At 44.9% G+C, this 13,524-nt stretch overlaps 1 long non-coding RNA gene across 4 annotated transcripts; it reads right to left on the bottom strand.

The window, feature by feature from the left end:
• Positions 1–214: 214 nt before the first annotated feature.
• LOC112660086 (uncharacterized) lies at positions 215–13,322 on the bottom strand. Of its 4 annotated transcripts, none has more exons than XR_004814108.2 (5): positions 11,124–11,479; positions 8,676–8,896; positions 3,492–3,639; positions 2,318–2,478; positions 215–1,567 (listed from the first exon to the last, which is right to left on the bottom strand). It is a non-coding gene; the product is annotated as an uncharacterized LOC112660086 (long non-coding RNA). The 4 variants fall into 4 exon arrangements; XR_003136694.3 differs by lacking the exon at positions 11,124–11,479 and adding an exon at positions 13,254–13,322 and having other exon boundaries at positions 378–1,567; XR_007406914.1 differs by having other exon boundaries at positions 379–1,567; positions 8,746–8,896; positions 11,124–11,471.
• Between the last annotated feature and the right edge of the window lie 202 nt (positions 13,323–13,524).

Genomic DNA, 13,524 nt, shown 5'->3' with positions numbered 1-13,524 from the left:
AATTATATTAAATATAGCTTAAGTGTATATGTATATTTATAGATACACACATACACATTTAAATCAGCTATGTAAGGCTTTATAGGGACAACTGGAGGGCTAAATTAAGTATTAATTAAGTATTACATAATAGCATTATATCAATGCTCATTTTTTTTCTCTTTTTAAAGATTTTATTTATTTGATAGTAGGAGCAGGAGAGAGGACCAGAAGGAAAGGGAGAAGGAGACTCTCTGCTGAGCAGGGAGCCAGATGCGGGGCTCGATCCCAGGCCCCCAGGATCCTGACCTGAGCTGAAGGCAGACACTTAAGTGACTGGGCCACTAGGTGCCGTTCAATGTTAAATTTCTTGAACGAGGGAACTGGACTGTGGAAATGAAGGGAATCTGTTAGTTCTTTCCAGATACACCCTGAAGTATGTAGGGATGGAAGTGTCATGAAGTCATGGAGGTGAAGCCCCTCTTTCTCCAGTGGTGACATGATCATATGTATGTGTACAGAGAAGGAAGCAAATTTGAGACAGTGGGAGCGAGCAGTGACTCTAGGGGAAGCAGAGATTATTTCACTTTTCTTAAGATTTTTCTGAAGTGAGACATTTTTCAAACTAAAGAGCGCAGAGGAGGGACACCACGTCGGGTTGGGTGAGAAAGGCCGTGGAAGGTAGCATGGGGGTGAGCTGACGACCTCCAGTATCTTCAGGACATCCTGGAGGGGCTGGGGAAGCCAGAGCTGCGTGGGAAGGTGGTTAGGGGCAAATGGCAGAGAACAGAACCTTCTAGGGCAGCAGTGATTTAGGACCTGCGGGCCCTGCAATTTTAATGGTGCGGCGTTTGGTTTTAAGCACGCATGGAACATCATTTCATTTCACATCCATATTTCACCCGCAAAACTGGAGGTCAGATTCCAGCTCCATCCTGGTCCCAGTCACTTAGTGGGAGGTGTGTTGATGGGCTCGTCTGGTTCGTGGCTTTTATTCCAGAGCTTCATGAGTGATTGCAGTTCTTGCTTGTTAATCTTGCCATGGGATCACGGTTACATGACTGGGGCGGGGCGGGGGGGGACATTTAAGGTGTCCAGTGATCAGCACTGTGCCTTCTTTTCTGTCGAGTGTGATTCTTGTTTTTATCTGATGCCTACCACGCAGCTTCACACAAAACGGGTTTGCTCCCCTGCCTTCCCCCCCCCCGCCCCGCCCCACGGCTCCTGGTACAGGTTTGTATTCCTGGCATCCCTGCTCTTGTGCGATGAGTTGCAGGAGGCCCCAATTCTCGCTTTGTCCCCACAAGTAAAGTAGCAACTGCTTTAAACTGATAACGACACGGTTTTGCTGCCCTATAGACAGTCAGTTAAACTCTAATATGTGGCCACTGCCTCGAAATTCAAGCAATGGAAATGACATCATTATCAGCCGACTCTTTATGATGAAAAATGACCCACATTAGGAAACAATCTGAACCCAAGGAAACTTCGGTGATCAATCATCACAATTATCATGTGCCGGTCTTTTATGTAAATCCAACCCACAGTGAAGCCGGCTTTGGGTGGAGGAGTCAGGGGAGGAGAAATCCTGTGGAAAAGAACATTAGTACAATATAATTAAGCAAAAGGGAAAGCTCCAGATAATATATGTTTCTCAGGGGACCATTTCATGCCTTAGGGACCCGGACAGATCTGGGCGGAGAGGGTTGCATCATCATCATTAAAAGCATTTGTTAAATGCCCAGAGCTACAGAGAAATGGGCTGGGCTTTGTGCTGCATGAAGTTAGTTGGAACAGGCTAAGGTTCTCCCTCCAGGAACTGGAGCCCTGGTGGGCTACTCATTTGGTGGGCAGAGGGCAGAGGCTCCCCTCACCACAGGGAGGACATTACAATTGCAAGAGGATAATGTTCCACCTGGTGGGGGCCAGGGGTGCCTGGATTCCCTCATTCTACTTCATTCCCTTCTGACCAGTCCTTCTCAGTCCTGTATGGCCAGTCACAGGCTTATGGTGACCTGAGTATGAGGTAGAAGGACTCAGATGGAAGGGGATTGTCACTGTCCACCCGCAAGATGGCAGACTGGTAGCAGAGAGCGAGGCGGTGGGCCTGAGGTGATGCTCTTGCCTATATCTGTGGGCACATGGGATCACTCCGGGCCAGCAACTCCTGGCCACTCATTGTCTCTAGAGTCTGTGTTTCTCTAGTCCCTTTCTCTCAAACCTAGTAAGGGTGGGAGTATGTGTGAATGTGTGAGGAGACGTAAGCGAGGTAAAGAGGAACAGAGAGGTCATGGATGTGGCTGTGCTGGTCCCAGGAAATTGCAGAGAATAGACTTACCAAGGTGCCTCTAAGTTGCCTGTGCCCTTGGATACGTGAAAACTCAAGGAAGTGAAAGTTTAGCTTCCTCATCCTTCACCAAAACTCCAGAGCCTATAGGTGACCAGGTAACCCTAGGCTAGCGAGGGCTGGCAGCAGGGTATCCACATCTTGGCCCCCATCTGTGAATACCAGGTCCATGTCAACCCTATTTTTTTCTGGAAAGGACTTCATGGTATCATCTCTTCCATTCTTCTTGACTCTCCCTACAAAACCCATCATGTGTGCTCTTCTTATCCTAAAATTAATGTGAAGTTATGAGGCCTTGGCCTGCTTCCTATTCTTAACTATGCTCTATTCTTTGCTATTCTCCAGCACGTTTTCCACCTGCAGACCAAGAATATCTGAGATTCCCTCCTAGGAATTTGTTCCTTGTAGCTAAAGTTTTGCCATCCTATGGAATAAAAATGCTCCTGTTGGACAGTGCACTAAATCCTCAGGCGGAGCTGTGGATTTTTCCACAAGGCAGCCGAAGGCAGGTTTCCCAAGGGCAAAGGGAGGAGTGGCCAAGAGCAGGAGCACTGCCCCGACGGGGCAGGCAGGTTGCGGCCTCTGGGAGGGAAGGGGGTGGGCTCAGTGCCTGGGAAGGCAGGAATCAAACCTAAGAGGACTCCCCGTTGACTCAGGTGCTGTTCTAAGCCATTATGCCGGTTGGGTCATTTAACCCCACAGCACCTCTCATGGACAGAGCTGGGACTCAAACCTTGTGGCCCAACTTGTAACCCCTGCGCTTCACTGTCACACAGCACCCGGAGTAGGAGCAACAACCTGGGGGTGGGGGAAGAAGCCTACTAAGCTCCCTGGGAAGGAGGTTCTGACTGCCATCCTCCAGCCCTGACTCAAAGTCCAAGGCACCTTAGCTGTCTGTGGTTGTAGTGGAGATGTGTGTCCTGGTGACAGCAGGAGGCCACACCCCGTCCAGAAAACCCGATGGCTTGCCAGCAGAGGCCTCCCTCTGTGCTGGTGGGGTCAACTCCAGAGCAGCCATGGGAATCTTACTGTTGGCAGAGGCCAAGAACCCTCCCTGGGTGGCCTTTGGACTTGTAACAGCTTCCTCATCTGACCCACCAAGGCAAGTTAAACACTGCCAGCAATTGCCCAGCTGATTTATCTGCAGACATGAACGAAATCAAACCTTGGGATCTGTGGACGTCATCGGGCATGCTCCAGTTGGCCTCAGCTGTAGTCCAGCGGCTGCTTAAGAGAGCCCTATCAGTTACGTTAGCTTAGGAAGAGGTTGTGTTGAGCGCTCTCTCACCACGTGGAGGGGAGGGGTGTGTTTTCTGCACGGGAAAGAAGCTCTGTTATCCTGGGCTAAAAATGAGGAAAGAAAACCACTTAGGAACATACCCTAGAAAGATAGTCCCCCTGTGCTCCCTACAATGACAGAGTCAAGGACTCGGGCTCCTCTGGAAACTGTGCAGAGGCCCTCGCCTCCACATCTACCTCTGCAGATTCAGGTCTGGCTGGGACAGGGCTCTGGCGGGGGCGGGGGGGTTGAAATAATCATTTCATAGCTCTGGTTTAGATCATGCGTTCTCTGATGAACAGTCCATACATGGTTACCAAGAGCCATTAATCGCTGTTCGTCTTCATTATCCAGGTGACAGGAAAGGCGAGAGGGAACAGACATCACTGGATCATCTTGCCTGTCTTTGTGAGCACTGCTCTTTGGACCAGCTCCGATCTTTCCTCCCCACTTAGCATAGGGAGAGCAAGACAAGGGGATTCAGCAAGGGTTGTATTTGGAAGGGTAGAAATAATTGATTGTGGCTGGGAGAGCAGGAGCTAATCTACTTCGGTAAAATCTCCATGCATTTATACCTTTGGTGAAACTATTATTTTATGTCTGAGGTCTATGGGACATACTGTCATTAAAATCACCACGGTGTGTATATTCACCTGGCTCACAAAGGAAATCACCCCCTCGTCTCTAGTCCGGTTCCTGCTGCTCACCAGTGAAGGGCCCTCCAGAAATTCTTGGACTCTTGTTTCTTTCCACAAAGTCCTTTTGCATCTGGTACATATTCATGACTAGATTTTAAAACCGGAGTTTTTTTTTTTTTTTTTTTTTTACACCCCATTTAGCTTGTGCCCTTCTTCAGAGCCTCTGCATTGGGCATGTTCCTAATGAGTGCCAGGTGGTGAGTGTGGTAGGGGTTGGGGTGCGGAGAGCAAACGGACTGGTGTAGTGCTAGGGACCTGGGGTCAAGAAAGAACTCAACCAGGTATTAGCGGAGTGACTTGACTGGAAACTCCTGAGTATCAGATTTTTACTGTGAAGCTCACAATACCCACCTTTGGGAAGGCTCAAGTAAGATAAGGTATGGGGACGTGCATTGGGAACTAGAAAATCTTACAAACGCGCAAAGGGTGGCTCCTGGATTTAAGTTGGATCAAGTAGTTCTTGAAAGAAGACAGTCTAAGTCTGGAGCTTTGTTGAACAGATATTCCTTATTGATTTTTCTCCTAACAGGGTTTAATCTATACTCTGTTGTCCCGTGTCTAATTTTTCAAAAGATAAGCATGTTAGAAAGACCTGTGCTTTAAATTGTGTGGGGCAAGGGCCCAAGGAATAGGTGTATGTCCTTGGAAGGGGGTTCCGCCTGACTGCCGGGGTGGCCCCCTTGCTCTGCCCCCCAATTCCCACCCCCGCCAGGCCTTTGAGCTGCCTCATTGGTGGGCTGGGGTCTGTAGAGGCAGAGGGCTGTGGTTCCATCTGTGCTCAGAGTCTGCAGGCCTTTCCAAAAGCGAGGTGGTTTGACATTTGGAGAGTTATGATAATTTCTACCACTTACTGTTTGCTGCATGCCAGGTGCTGAACTAAGCACTTTACACGCATTAACCCATTAAATCTTCACAATAGCCTCGTGAAGCAGGAACTCAAACCATCCTCATTTTAGAGATAAACTGAGCTTAGAGAGTTTTAGGTCGATTGTCCACAGTCAACAGTTAACGTAGTGCAAATCACAAGTCCCACGTGGGGCTGACTCTAAAGGCTGCTCTTAGTAGAATGCTCCTCCAATACCTGGCTGGCCTGGGGCTGGTCACAGCAGCCAAAGCCTCAGATCACACAGCAAGATCAAACTCAGCTCTGGGGAGCATCTGCTCTTGCTAAAGGAGGGAAAGGCAGAGGGCTGGGACTGAGCGTGGCTTCCATGTGTGGCCCTCATGTACCAAACCTGACATCCGTCCCAATCTGAAAATGCCACAGGTCAACACAGCAGGGGTGTGGCTGTACCTTGCTTCAAAGTCTATTTATTAAATACGTAACTGGCCATTTAAAACATTTCTTTTCCAAATAGCTACCCCCACATCTTTTGGCAATTTAAAGGGGCCAGCATGAACTACACAGATCATTGCAAGTCTTCCTTTTGACTTCTTTGATTCTGACTTCTTACTGTTTGTAGTTTATAAGTTCATGTCCAAAGAAGGAAAGGAAGAAGAAAGACAGGAAGGGAGGAGAGAGAGAAAGATAGGTAGAAGGAAAGAATGAACGAATGAATGAACCAAAGAAAAGAAAAGAGAGGAAGAAAGTTTATTCAAGAAAGGTAAGCTACAGGAGAGAAGGAGTGGGGAAGCTGAATGCAAAGTAGCATGAAACCAAAGACTTTTATGTCTTCTCCACCCACCCAATACCATCCCATAAATCTTTACATTATATTCTGCTAAATGTGTCAGAAATGCAACCGGGCTTGCAAATAATTGCTGCCATTGAATGCATCTCCCCTGGCATATCCATTGGAGCTCAAAATAACCCATGTAACCAAAGAGTAAATCAGTGACTGGACACCCAGTGCCAAGCATAATCTCAAGCAACATTTAACTAGGTTCAATATTTATTTCCCAGCCTTGAGTCACTTTGAAATGATCTGGACTCAGTTCAGACAGGACCAGCCCTAATTTTATGCTGCTCTTGGACCCCTTCCAGCAGCATGAGGGCTCAGATGTCAGGGAGTTCCAGAAAAATGAGATCCCTCACAGATTTCACAATTTAAGGCACCCTCTTCCAACATTGTGTAATGTGTGAGCCTTTTGACTGAAGATGCAACCTTTTGAGAGGGCTTTGAGCACCCCCTGAGAAGCATGCCTCACCCGTGCCCCATCTCCCACATCATCCGTAAGGATGGGGCAGGTAAAGTTAACCTGCTTAACGGCTTGCATAAATAAAATCTCCCAATACCCACATGTGGGAAAAGAGTAACCCTCAATTGATTACCATTTTCCAAACAAATGACATTTTCCCACACAATTAAGAAGGACAGATTTGGGAAGCTTCAGGACACATTAAAACAGCAAATAACACTGCTCCAAGTTTAATGGATACAGGGACACATCAAATAAATAGCAGCCAATTCTCAAGCTTTTGTATTACAAATGCTCAATCAATAGAAAACCAAGCAATTTTAGTGTACATCAGAGATAAATCTCAAGATGGCAAGATTGACTTTTAGCTCCCTGTTAAAGGGTATCGAACTGACATTGAATGACCTTACACTTAGCCAAAACATTTATTATAAAAGTCTGACACGGTTAAGTGAAATGATTGATACTGGCCCATTTTGCTCTAAAATGCAGCCTTTCACCTTTCTTAGTTGGGAAATGGGGAAAAGGACCTCACCCATAAAATTAAAGATTTTCCTTTTTAAAAAAAATTTCTCCTTAATCTATAGATGATTAATGTCTTGCTTCAGAACAGTCATCTGCATTCTGGAGTCTGAGATAGCTAGGTTCAGAGCTCAGGAAGATCTTTACCAGATTTTGAACCAATTTTACAGCATCTCTAAGGAGAGGTTTCCTTAGCGCTAGAATTGGGAGGATTGGAATTAGATACTGTACTTAAAGCAGTTAGTAAAGTGCCCAGGCTCATGCTCAAATTCTAGTTTTATTATTGTTGTAATATTATTTATGTTGACTCCTGACTTCACGATTCCATAGATTATTATGCTATTAGTAGAGGTAATAACTACAGTAATAATTATAGACACCTCGCAGGTACCAGGCACTGTACTTAATGCTTTAGATACATTTTCTCATTTAATTCTCATGACTACCCTCTGAGGTACGTGCTATCATCCTAGTAGTTGGAAGTTAGGAAACTAAGGTTCAGGGAAATGAGTGGCATTGTTAAAGATCATGCAGTTGGCCTTCTCCGATTGACTTATTTCACTCAGCATAATACATTATATGGTCTCATTCATTTGGGGAATATAAAAATAAAGGGAATAAAGGGAAAAGGAGAAAAAATAAGTGGGAAATACCAGAAAGGGAGACAGAACATGGAAGACTCCTAACTCTGGGAAACAAACTAGGGGTGGTGGAAGGGGAGGAGGGCGGAGGGTGGGGATGACTGGGTGACGGACACTGAGGGGGGCACTTGATGGGATGAGCACTGGGTGTTATTCTATATGTTAAAAAATTGAACACCAATAAAAAATAAATTTATAAAAAAAAATCATGCTATTGGTCAGGATTCAAACACACCACCTTACCCTGGCTTCCCTGCCCTAAGTCACAGAGGTTTTTGCATTTTGTACTGTTAAACTCTTAGAAGAACAGAAAACTTCAATAATCCAGGGAAAGTCGCTTTCTCTGAACCTTAGGTCTTCCATCTGTCAAATGAAAATCGTTGGAATGGATTGTATCAGACATTTTGGGATTCCAGGATTCTAATGGAATCTGTTGTTGTCTAGGCAAACAGCTGAGAAAACATGTAAATGGATTTGATAAATGTTGGAAAAGGAGACTATGTTCATGTATGGCAAATTCTGCACGGCCACAACATTTTTGTACTTTCCATAATGGCTTAATTCCATCTCCTTCAGCTATCCTTTCAAACTCTGCTGTGGACTAAGCTGTCCATTCACCCACATGTGCCCATCCATAGTGTACGTGGCCAGTGTAGCAGAAGCTAACACAATCCCTTATTCGGATCAACCTTTACTTCCTGCTCCCAACCTTGATTCCTTGGAGACGCTTAACAACGACCCCTTCTTCCCAAATCTTAAAATATATCCTCCTGCCATTTTGGGAATAATGTTGTGATTAAACATTTATTTACATTTGGTCCTCACACTTGAGTGTGGACATAAAATAAAACCACTGATCGCTGTTGTTGCAGGGTTAGAATGTTTAAAATATTTCACATCCTGGCCACAAGCTAAGCAGTTTCCAGATATAGCTTGTTTGGGGACTGGGCTTCCAGGGTGGAGAAGGTGGGCAAATGTAGGAAGTACAGAGGATGCAAGGGTCTGGAGGTGATGGAGGGAAATCTGAGCCTCAACATCTGACCGGACCCAAGTCCTGAGCATTTCATTACCTGGTGTACTGCTGCTTGGGCCTAGTGCTGTGACACAGACACTGTCCTGGCTCGGAGCCCTCATTCTCACCTCTTCAACACGCAGTCTGCTGGTCCTGGCCTCCCGAATGACAGTTTATTCTGGTGGTGTGAAGGACCTGCAGAGATACTGTATGTGCTGAATTGGCTCTTCAGAAGGAGCCAGGACTCTGCATTTTGGCCTTCCACTCTTTTGGCTCACACTAAGGAGAGGGTGAGAGAGAGAGAAAAAAAAATCCGGCTTTAGTTCTTATGCTTGTCCTTTTATGATGTGTTTATATACACTAATCTGTCGGGAGGATCATTTGATTTCCCCAGTAACTTCTATCAAACCAGAGATCATTGTGGGGAAATTAGCATTAGTTAAATAACTAATTGACTCTAAGGAGACTACTGGCTAGTGCCTAATTAGAAAAAAAAATTTTTTTTAAAGATTTTATTTATTCATGAGAGACAGAGAGAGAGGCAGAGACACAGGCAGAGGGAGAAGCAGGCTCCATGCAGGGAGCCCGATGTGGGACTCGATCCTGGGATTCTGGGATCACGCCCTGGGCCAAAGGCAGACGCTCAACCACTGAGCCACCCAGGCATCCCCCCAAATTTCTTTTAAATGTGTTTGCTTTAATTGACTTTAATGTATAGACAGAGATCAAGTCAGGGCTCAGGTATGTTGAGGGACTTCAGTTGGCCACGTCATGCCTTCTGCTGATGTGAGGAATAGAAACAGAAAATCTCAATTGGGTGAAGACTTTTAGGAATGAAGGAGGAGGACATGAATTTATGGTGTGTTTTATGAAGTTTTCTTTCAACATCATGTATCACAAACTAAGAAAACTCTTTAATCTGAAAGTAACTAGGCTGATGGTTTATACCTACCCATTAAAGGTCAGTAGAAAGTCAGTCATGGTTGGCATTTTCCATGAAAGGATTAAAATTCAGTTGTTAAGCATGGTTTGCTATCCTTTAGATATGATTTACCAAAAAAAAAATGACCCCAGTTTTTCAGGGAAAATATACAAAGGATATCCAAATCTTGATTTTCTTTTGAGGTCTCCCTAACTTTGCTGTTCATGTCTCATCAGAGATTTTACCAAACCTGTTTTTCAGGGATTTGAAATCTCTCATAAAAATTAACTGCAGGCTTTTACGCAAGTTAAAAACAGAATTCATGTGGTTCCTTTAAAATCTTGCAAGTCTTTAAAAGAAGGACTAATAAAAATATACCTTCCAAATAGCTTTTCCTGTGGCTGTGCGGCCTGTTTAAGGACCCATTACAGTTCAGCTGCTCCTCTTACCCCTGCCCCCCAGCAGCAGAAAGTATTTCTGATTTTACTCGGAGCCCTCAATGGAAAATGCCAGTCATTCTTTTTTTTTTTTTTTCCTTACCAAAGATTGAATTAAGACCTTAGGAAAGGTACACGATAACTTCACAGTGCAGAGCTTGAATTCCTGTGTAGGTCACCACGGGGCTGAGGTCTCACTCACCCTGTGCTCAAGAACAGCTCATGTTGTCCTTGGAGCCTTGAGCATAGAACATCAATCTCATCCCTCCAGGCTTCGCAGACCAGGCCACCACACAGCCCAACCCTGTCTCTTGTGTCCCAGTAACAAAGGGCAGATGTGGTTCCAAGGTCACATATAGTGTATCTGTGCAGGGTCCATCGAGCCCAGTGGGAAGCTGAGAAAATACCCACACGGTTGCGGGCTACTTTAATCATCCTCAGGGGAAGGAGAAACCTCCGTGGCTGTCTGTGGACAATAGTCTCTTTGGGATCTGCTTACAACCTCGGTGCTTTTGTCTTAGAGTGATGTCACCATGCCCTGCCCTCTGCTGCATTATGAGAATGCACCAAAATTAGCTCTTTGGTGGAAGGAGAGACTAGGTTAAGAAAATGCAAAGATTCTTTCATTCATTTACTTTTTCATTTAAACATACCATGCCCAAGATACAATTCTAGGTACTGAAGTTAGGAGCCAAAAGATACAAGCCTTGTTCTCATGGAGCTGACCCTCCAGATGAGGTGAAGGACAGGGTGTTGGGTGGTAGAGGAGCAGCGCCTAACCCAAGGTGGGGAGGGCTTTATGGAAGGCTTCCTGGAGGGTGTAAGTCATGGGTGAGGTTTGAGGAACAGATATAACGGACGGTTCGAGTGTAATAATTATAATGAACAATTCATTTCCAGAGAAATGAGATTTTGATGACTCGAATTTAGTCCCAAAGGACTAAAAGGCTTTTAGGATGTAGCTTGGTAGCTTTCCTTTCTAGCTGTTTCCTTGAGAAAGGAACCATTTTATTCCTAATACCCAGTGTTATTTCTATAGGGCTTTATCCTGCTTGTGATCAAAACCCCAAAAGTTAGCTTTGGGATTCTTGTCCCCAAGCTCAGATCCCTGTCCCCACCCCCAGTTATTTCTAGATGTAGGACTAACCTGGTCACTGCTTCTTGGCAAGGCCCCAGACACAATGAAGAATCTCATTGGAGATGCCTTTCTAGAAGGTGACTTTCTTCATGACCTGTTTCCAGCATGATGCTTTAACTGTGCCATGACTATTTTCCACGGATTAAGAATGAAGTAGTGTATGGTATCAGGAGGGTTCCTTCTAGAAACCTAAATGATGTTGCCTTCTAGATAGAGCAAAGCTTCCTAGGGCTGAAAGAGAGGAATCTGATAGCCTCACCTGTCTGTGACTCAGCTGAGCGCCTACCAACTAGCAAGTGACACAAGCCCATGTCCTTTCCTCAGAAGGGCAGCCTAGGTCTCCGTGAGTCCTGAAACTTTCTTCCTGATTTTAAAGGCTTGGGTGTCTTGTTTCCTGGCCCCTGGAATGTTAGAGAATCAAGCAGAGAAAGGAGAGGGGGTGAAAGTGTTGGCTTCTAGAGGGGACCAGAAGAGGCTGCAGACAGCGTGGGGGTACCATAAGGGGAGAAGGAGACCCATTGGAAATAGAGATATGAGAATGTAAAAAGTAAGGGCGTTTTGGCCAAATGGCCTGGCGTGAAGATTTAGTGTGAACTATGGCCTTTTTTCTCTTTATTGAGTCTTGTATTCTTTGCTGGCACTTGGTCCACTTAAAAAATGCATTAAGTACATTCTTAATGTATAACTGATGTGAAAATTATGGTAATTTGGGATAGCAAAGGATTTTCTCAAGTCACTTTATTTAATTTATTTTATTTTTTCTTTCTTTTTTTAATTGGAGTTCAATTTGCCAACATACAGCATAATATCCAGTGTTCATCCCATCAAGTGCCCCCTTCAGTGCCCATCACCCAGTTACCCCGTCCCCCCACCCACCTCCCCTTCCACTACCCCCTGTTTGTTTCCCAGAGTTAGGAGTGTCTCATGTTCTGTCTCCCTCTCTGATATTTCCCACTCATTTTCTCTCCTTTCCCCTTTATTCCCTTTCACTATTTTTTATATTCCCCAAATGAGTGAGACCATATAATGTTTGTCCTTCTCTGATTCAAGTCACTTTATAAGTTATTACAAAGGTACTGCTCTCCTTGATGAGAAATGAGGTACAGCCCTTTTCTTTTAAGTACTTATAAAGGGAAGCAGGTGGCTCAGTGGATGAGCAGCAGATTTTGAATCAGGAGCCTGAACTGTTTCTGGCTTTGCTTCCTGTAACTCAGAAAACCATTCTCTCCTCCCATTCTTTTTTCTTTAAAATGTGATCAGTTGCCCTCACAGAAGCATCTGAATGAAACCCATTTGTAATGGGTGTGTGTAGTGGGGAGGATTTTAGGAACATACAGTATATTTACATGGAAGCTCAGGCCATCAGTGAATCTCTGGTGACCTCTAGAAGGGGACTGGAGAATGAAGGAGGTGGGGAGACTGAGGCTAGCAAGGTGAAGTAACCCAGCTGATGAAGGTGTATGCCATTCACATTCGTTGATCCGCCCTTTAATCTTTATGCATCTTCTTAGTTTTGTTTATTACACGTTAAAACTCTTCTCTTGACATTGCATTTGAAATTATTTTATGGCTAAAGCTCTGAAGGTTTATAATGCAGTGGCCTCCTAATAGCAGGGCAATCAGAAAGACTTTCATTTGGCACTGGTTCCCAATGATCTAACTAAGCCATTTAAAACTTTGCAAAGGAGCCCAGGAAAATGCTTAAGTTCTGTCCTGGAGCAGATTGGCTGAAGTGACCTTGGCCCCTCCGAGAAATGTGAGGAAAAATGATTGCCATAGCCACCCTGCTTTTGTGGCAGAGAGGGTACATCCTGGGGATTTCTCTGGCACCGCATCTGTGCCAGGTTTCACGTGGCCTCCCTTATTACCGAGGGGTTGAGAGAACCGTAGAGAACCCAAGCATGATGATTTAATGACTGTTTGGGAGCTCTTTCCCCACATCACCACCACCTGCCCTCCCTACTCCAGCCCCACAGTCTAGAAAGGTCATTCTAGTAAAACCCTTTGAGAACTTTGAAGAAGTATGCACATCCATTTCTCCTATATCCATTCACAAACATTAGGGAGCTACTAAGTGCCTAGCCCCATGGCAGACAAAATGGTGAGTATACACACATGTAACACATGATCCCTACTCACCGAAGGAGTCACTGCTATCATGTATATGGGGCATAAGCACATAGAATAAAATACAAAATGATATAGAAAGGGTTCAATGCAAGTATATTGTGAGGTAGCCCAGAGAATGGAATATAGAATATGGAGAAGAAGATGGGCTTCACTGATGACAGAAGTAGGTTAAAATCTCATCCCTGTCACTTACTAGCTCTATAGCCACAGTGTCCTAAATGTAAAATAGATGAGGAGGGCTGGGAAAACTAAATAATATGTATGAACTGCTTGGCATGGG

Source organism: Canis lupus, chromosome 2 (assembly GCF_003254725.2).
Source record: "Canis lupus dingo isolate Sandy chromosome 2, ASM325472v2, whole genome shotgun sequence".
In the NCBI taxonomy this organism is placed as follows: Eukaryota; Metazoa; Chordata; class Mammalia; order Carnivora; family Canidae; genus Canis; species Canis lupus.
The sequence above is the reverse complement of the archived record's forward strand: the minus strand, read 5'-3'. Positions and strand labels throughout refer to the sequence as shown.